We start from the raw sequence: 7,207 nt of genomic DNA, 5'->3' as shown, positions 1-7,207 counted from the left end.
GCTGCAGGTGCTTGCCCTCCCAGCTGAGGCTGTGAACTCCCAGGTCTACCAAGGAGCTACACTCCTGACTCTGGGGATGGCTTTGTCATGAGCACTCCTGGGGACAAGGCAGGGGAAGGGGGAGAACAGAATGGGAGACTAGAGAGGGGAGACTGGAAGAAGTGATACCCCACTTCAGTCGGGGGTGATGGTGCTTGAGTATCTGTTCCCCAATTCAGGGCCTCACCACTGTCTCTCTGATGGGAGGATTAGCTCTGCCTTGAAGCTCAGGTTTGTGCACTTTTCTCTCTCTCTCTTTTTTTTTTTTTGAGAGAGGGTCTCATCATGCAGCCATGTAGATCAGAGTAGCCTAGAAACTTGCTAAGTTGCCCATATGGGCCTGAAACCAGTTATCCTCCTGTCTCTGCCTTCTGAGTGGGATTGCACGTATGTGTCACCATGCCTGAGTTACCATGGAAGCTTTCTTTCACCCAACTGATAGATCCAAACACATTTCTTTGCTAGGATGCTAGGAAGCTTAGAAGTAAATTTGATTTCCAATTGTAATCTTTCTCTAAATTTCTGTTTTAGTTTAAGTGAGGTAGTGACGTTATCCTAATTCAGATGAAGTTTTGTTTTGCTTTTTGAGACAGAGGCTCACTAACTAGAACTCTAATTTTTATTTTTATTTTATATTTTTTACAGGAAATTCCTTTAATACAGAGTTCTGAGGAACCAGGAGAATAACGGGGCAGACAAAGCAGTGCTTCTTAAGCCCTACTCAGTAATTCATCAGTCATCTTCTGGTAACCGGATCTTGCTGGGTTCAGAACAGTTGGATTCCATGATGGGGAGGCCATTGGCTTCTTGATATTTCACAAGTCTTTCAGCTTCCACGTGGGCCCACTCTTGCATCCTGTAATCAAACAAATAAGCCACAAACATGGTACCAAAGACCAGAACGATGGAAAAACCATGGAAAAACCAAAGAAGAAGGCAGCCTGCATATTCCAGATGTCCACCAAGGGTCACTGTCATAACCATGACAGTTCGTGTTCTTCGGATAGAATGTTTTTGTCCTCAGGTTCTAGGTCCTCCTGCCAGGGCATGGTTGGTTCTTGTTGCCATTTTCTCTCCACAGCAGACAGGGCGATTACAGCCCTCGAGGATTTCCAGCGAACTCAGGCAGCCAGGAGCCCTCATATTGCTGCAGCTGCTGAAATGTGTCAAGCATACAAACTTAACAGCCGGGTTGCCATGAGTGCTTGTCTAGAACTCTAAGTTTTAAAGCCATGGTGGCACATATCTGTGATTCTAGCACATAGGAGGTAGAGTAGGAAGATCAGGAGCTCAGGATCATCCTTGGCTGTAGAGGGAGTTCAAGGTCAGCCTGGACTACAGAAGCCTCAGAACACAAAACAAATCATTTCAAATTGTCATTGGGAATGAGATGTCATTTAAGTAACCAGGATTGAGGCAGAGGAGCATTGCTCCAAAATATGTGAAGTTATAAAAATCACTGTGATGATTCAGTCTCGATATTAACATGTCACATTAAGAACGGCAATAAAATGTCTCGGTCAATTGCTGATTCTCAGGCTCCCGAGGATGGATTATAGATCAGCAGGAAGAAACAGCCTGTTACATTTGCTGGGCATCATCTCCTCCCATTCAGATCCCAGGCTGGCCTGATTCCAGGCACACTCCCAGAAGGAGAACACTATTCAAGTCAGAAAACATGTGTTGCATTCTTCAAAGTGTTTTTGCACATGTCACTCTATGAAACATCCACGACCCTTTAAGGTGGCCAGATAAGGCCAAATTTCAGTTCATAGCTGAAGATGAGGCAGGCGACAATCAGAGCCCTGATAGCATAATGGAACTAGACTATGAACTCCACAGGCATATCCACAAGCCCCATAGACGAACTGTACCAACAAGCACCTTACACCACCTTTGTTCTGGACACAAGTGACAGTCTTCTTCAGTTAGGCCTCAGAGGACAGAACGACCCAATCAAAAGGCCCAAAGTGATGAAATGACCCCTTGACTCTGGGGCCTGGAAGGGGTCAGCCAGCAGAGAGTGCAGAAAAGTATCAGAGGCCCACCAACAAAAAGAGGACAATTGAGCTTTTAGCATATGTGAGAAGTAACCAGGTCATGCTTCATTAGGGCTTCCTGCTCGGCTGCTGATGACTAATCATTTGGTACAAACTTGCACAAATGGAAAGATATGGGTAGAAAGGACATGACCCAAGTAATTGGGGCAGAGGGAGGATGGAATGCCCTATGTGGGAACTCAACTGGATCCTTTACTGTCCCGCCAAAGCCCCCAGACAGAGCCCTGAACCTACTGCTCAGCCTGAGCATAAAGAGTTTCTCCAGACATCCACAGACAGCCTTCTCAGATATGTCATGGGGGAGGGGTGACAGGTAAGCAGCCATCTAAGGACCATTTAGCATCTTGAGTCACTGGTGCTCTTTCAGTGAGCATGAGTCATGGAAGAATGTCAAATTAGGGGTTTTTGTTTGTTTATTCTTTGTACCTTCTTAAAACAGTAGCTAGGAGAGATGGTGAGACATACGTTGGGACCAAAAAGAAAAAGCACCATCTTCAACCCAGATAGACACATATGTACCACACACAAAAACATGAGTGGCAGGATCCGAAGCCCATTTCTTCAGAGACCCCCAGCCAAAAGGATAGGAGAGCCAACAAGCTTTGGAGCCTCAAATCTCTAGCCTTCTCAGTTATAGAAGGAAGGAGCCTGGAGGGGCCAGAAAGATCACTCAGTCCAAAGGTCTCATCCTACAAATTGAACCATTATCAGGTTCCACACTTTGATTTACTGACTTCAATTCTGAAATTTACTCTCAGAAAATTAGCCAAAAAGGGAGGATAATAAATATATACCACTGTTCACTGTAGTGGTTATTTTGTTGTTGTTGTTGAAGGAATTTGGTTTGTAGGCTGAGCTAAATCAGGAAGCAGTTTCAGGGGAGAACCTGAACATGGCTGTTTTGATATAGTAGTATTTTAACTGTTGGAAAGAATAAACATTCTTTGAAAGTTTCCCAACAACCAGCAAGAGGGAAAGTGAAATGCCATTGGGTTCATGTGCTTAATGGACTGCAAGGAAGACACTGAAAAGTGATCTTGAAGATGATGGGGAAGTGTGTAGAGGAGGCAATCAGAGTTGAAGCACCGTGCACGCCACTAATGGTAAACGCGACACCAAGAGCAGAGCGAAGCTGCTGACAGCGCACACGGGAGGGCTTGAGGGAAATTAAAGAGGAGATTCAGTATCTCCACATTTCGGCAATGTTGACTTACTAAACTCTAAATACACACATACACACAATCACACACACACACACACTGAAAGCCCAGTCTGCCCCATTCTTACGAATGAACCATCTGTGGGTCAATGACCAGGTCCAACCCAGCATTATCAATAGGTCAAATATGTCAATATATTGCTGGAAATCAATGCCAGGCCTTCTTTTTGTCTTAATGTCATTCTGAGGAGATTTTCAAACATGGTGCAAGGCTCTGAGGAGTAATCTTTGCAAGGGAGCGTGTCCCAGGACCTTGACAACTCCAGAGGCAGGACGTGTGCAAATGGTCGGGCAGGAGCCACTACACGTGGTAATTCCACTCTGACAATGCTCTTTGCCTTTGGACAAGCTGATTTGACCTGCGGAGGAATGTCCTCCAAGCTGTGACTCATACCTGCTACAAACCAGTCTACCCACAAGCCCAAGGGACCTGCTAGACTCTTGCTTAGGGAGGCTTCTGGCAGTTGCTGACTTTCTAGCTTTCCGTGGTGAGGGGGGAACTCAACCCAAGTATTGAACAAAGCTGGCCCTTCTTCCAGAGAATCCGGACTATATCAGTGGAGCCTGTCCCCGCGGTGGCAGACATACAGGCCCCAGCTAGAGCAAAAGGCGCCACTGCATGGAGTCAAGGAAATGACAGACTTTGCAACCTAAAGGTTCCAGGCTCAAAATTTTGCCTGGGGTAGCATCTCTGCCCAGCAGGTAGAAACAGAAAGTGAGTTCTGAGGCAGGGCTGCAAGGACTTTAGAGCCAGAGCAGCCAGCACATGACAGGCTGAAACAGTTGTTAAAGTGATGGGTTTCTGCTCCTCAGCCTCTTGCTGGCTCTCACCTGGCTCTCATGGGAATGCAGTCAGTGGGAGTTTACCCACCAGCACAGGAGGGCTACAAGGGACAAACTTCTCTCTCATATTTCAAAAAGCACATTGTGGTCTAGCCAATAGGCATCTGCCAATTTCAGCTAGATCCTCATTTCACTTTTAAAGCCTGGGTGACCTTGGCAGAGTCTGGCTGCCCAGAGAACTCCTGTTATCCATTGAGAAGCTGCATGCCTCCTTCTTGCAGTTGCCAGCAGCCAGTGAAGCAGGCTGGGCTCATTTTAGCTGCCAGGAGAGAATCCTGATTTTATCAGCCAATCACAGCCCGGTACAAATTAGCTAGAGGTCAACAACATTATTAATAGGATGTCATGGGCAAATGGCACATGCTTACCAAAAATACAAGTGTATTAAAATTTACATCTCAGCCATACCTAATGGCTTGTGATCCCAGATACCTGGGAGAATGAGGCAGGAGTAGCCTGAGACCTGTGTGAACCATATAATGAGACCCTGTATCAAAATAACAAAATAAACATGTATTTCTCTTGGTGTCCCTATTTTATTTGATTTCAAATACATGAATAATCAGACATGCTTTTAAAAGTCTTGCTTCTTTACAAATGACTCACCTTCATTGTGGCCTCACCCCTAAATAGCCCTGAATTGGGCACAAAGTTCTTTGAGTTTTCTAAAGACTTTCATATTCCATATTTGCCAAGAGGCTCTGACCGAAAGCCAGGACTCAGGACAGTAAGGAACGTGGGAGACTCGCTACCTTTCTGCTCTGAGACTGTCACTGGTATTGGCTCCCAGTATCTTTTCTAATAAAGTCGCTTAAATACTCTTTCCTTTCCATGCTGGGGGTTGAATCCAGGACCTCACACAAGCTAGGCAAGCACTCTGCCCCTAGAGACATACCCCCCTCCCGCCCCAGCGCCTTAATCCCTTTTGATGTTGAGAGGCAGTCATTTGGGTCTGTCAATGTAGACTGGGCCAGACACCTCAGCTTCGAGTCCTCACCTTCTTGATCTGATCCTCCTTCAGCTTGGTGAAGTAAAACGCCATCAAGTGTACCGCAAACATGTTCCCCGAGCTTGGTTGTTCCTGGGACAGGCAGAGATTTCCGTCCAGTCGCTGTGAGTGCTGCACACTTCTAGTTCAGGCTGGGAGCTCGGTGCTAGAACTAAATACTTACTGTTCGGATCAATGATTAAACTTCCCTTGTCGCTGGTCCCTCCCTCTGCCACACACTCAGAGGCTCTGGTGGGAGCTGCAGGCCAGCAGAGGGGGAGGTTGGGGACTGATGGGTTACTTGACTATTTGAGAACCGGGCACCACAAAATCTTGTTGCTAAGCAACACACTCAGGTCTCTGTTGCAAGCCCACTCAGCCAGGAAAAATCTTGTGACAAGTTAGGACAGAAAACAACGCCAACTTTAAGCAGTAACTCCTAGTTCCAGGGTTCCTCTCTCTTCTCCAGCAAGCAACAGAACTGCAGATACCCAGGCCCTCTAGGCACAATTTTGTTTGTTGTTTCTCGAGACAGGGTTTTTCCGTGTAGCCCTGTCTGTCCTGGAACTCACTCTGTATACCAGGCTGGCCCTGAACTCAAAGATCCGCCTGCCTCTGTCTCCCAAGCGCTGGGACTAAAGGCGTGTGCCACCACTGCCCAGATTCTGAGGCACCATCTTAATTGAGACTGAGCAGTGTACTGGTCTCAGATCCCAAAAATGCTGAGATGATTCCTCTACTATGGTTAATGAAAAGCAATCAATGCTCAACCAAGACAGCCTTTATTTCACAGGGAGTAACTTGGGGCTGGTGTGTATGTGTGTTTGTGGTGGAGGTATTAAGAAAGAATAGAAGCAGCTGGGTGTATACCTTTAATCCCAGTACTCAGCAGGCAGAGGCAAGTCAATCTTTGAGTTCAAGGCCAGCTTGGTCTACAGAGCCAGTTCCAGGACAACCAGAGTGCCACAGAGAAACCCTGTCTCAAAAAGTCAAACAAACCAACAAACAAAGCAGGAAAGAAAAGAAAGAAAGGAAGGAAGGAAGGAAGGAAGGAAGGAAGGAAGGAAGGAAGGAAGGAAGGAAGGAAAGAAGGAAAGAAAGAAAGAAAGAAAGAAAGAAAGAAAGAAAGAAAGAAAGAAAGAAAGAAAGAAATGCATGCCACCAGGCCTTGCTGGAAGTGCCAGGTGGGAAGGGTATGCAGCCATGAAGACACCTGGTTTTCTTGCCAACCTTTGCACTCCTCCCAGTCACTGGCTGGTTAGTGAATTCAGGAAGACTAGCATAAACAGCTACTACTGTGGATGGAGGACTTAATTACTGTGTCTTAGAGATGAGAAAGCTGGCCCTAAAAGGCTAAATGGCTCACTTGAAATCACAGTTGTAAATGCTTCAGCCAGGAAGCAAACAGAAACTTGATTCCAGGGCCCAGGTCGAAACCAGTGCAAACTCGTCTTCATCCACCCAGGGCTCACTTGGTTACTACTGAAACCCTGCTGGGTTGAAGTTTCAGCTAATTGGAAAACAAAACACAGGACAACACTTCAACAGACCCTTCCCAATAGGAAAAGGGGTTTCTTGAAAAACAAATTCCTGACTCTATTCTCCCAAAAACGAAGAAAATATGCTGTAAAATTAGCAGCTAACCAGATGGCTACGGGGACACCTGTGTCTACGGTCTCCACTGTACAGGGGTCCTCTGAATAGGCTGTGTCATCCTGGTCAGCTCAGAGCTTCAGCTTTGCCTGCTTTTCTGCTGAACAACCTTATTAATCAAAGCAGTGACTGACCATTGCCTGGGCAGGGGCAGCTGCCTCTTTGGAAAGCACCAGAAGTCCTTCACTGCCCATGAGAAGCTTGGAGAACCGTAACTTGCCATTTGTTAAAGCCCCACTGTCGGCTTCAGTTCATGGGAATTTTGTGAGACCACATGGACAAGAGACTGCACATGTTAAGTCAGAGAGGAAAGCACGTTCTAGAAGCTAGACTTCCCAGGCAGGATATCTGAAGAATCACATCTCCTAGGCACTTCAGTCCTTCACTCAGGGGCAAGGGAGGAAG

General features: G+C 46.4%; 1 pseudogene; it reads right to left on the bottom strand.

The window, feature by feature from the left end:
- Positions 1-686: 686 nt before the first annotated feature.
- LOC129676524 (NADH dehydrogenase [ubiquinone] 1 beta subcomplex subunit 11, mitochondrial-like) lies at positions 687-1,828 on the bottom strand (annotated as a pseudogene).
- Between the last annotated feature and the right edge of the window lie 5,379 nt (positions 1,829-7,207).

Source organism: Psammomys obesus, unplaced genomic scaffold (assembly GCF_907164565.1).
Source record: "Psammomys obesus unplaced genomic scaffold, mPsaObe1.curated_primary_1811, whole genome shotgun sequence".
NCBI classification, from domain to species: Eukaryota; Metazoa; Chordata; class Mammalia; order Rodentia; family Muridae; genus Psammomys; species Psammomys obesus.
This window is presented reverse-complemented; position numbering and strand designations above follow the sequence as displayed.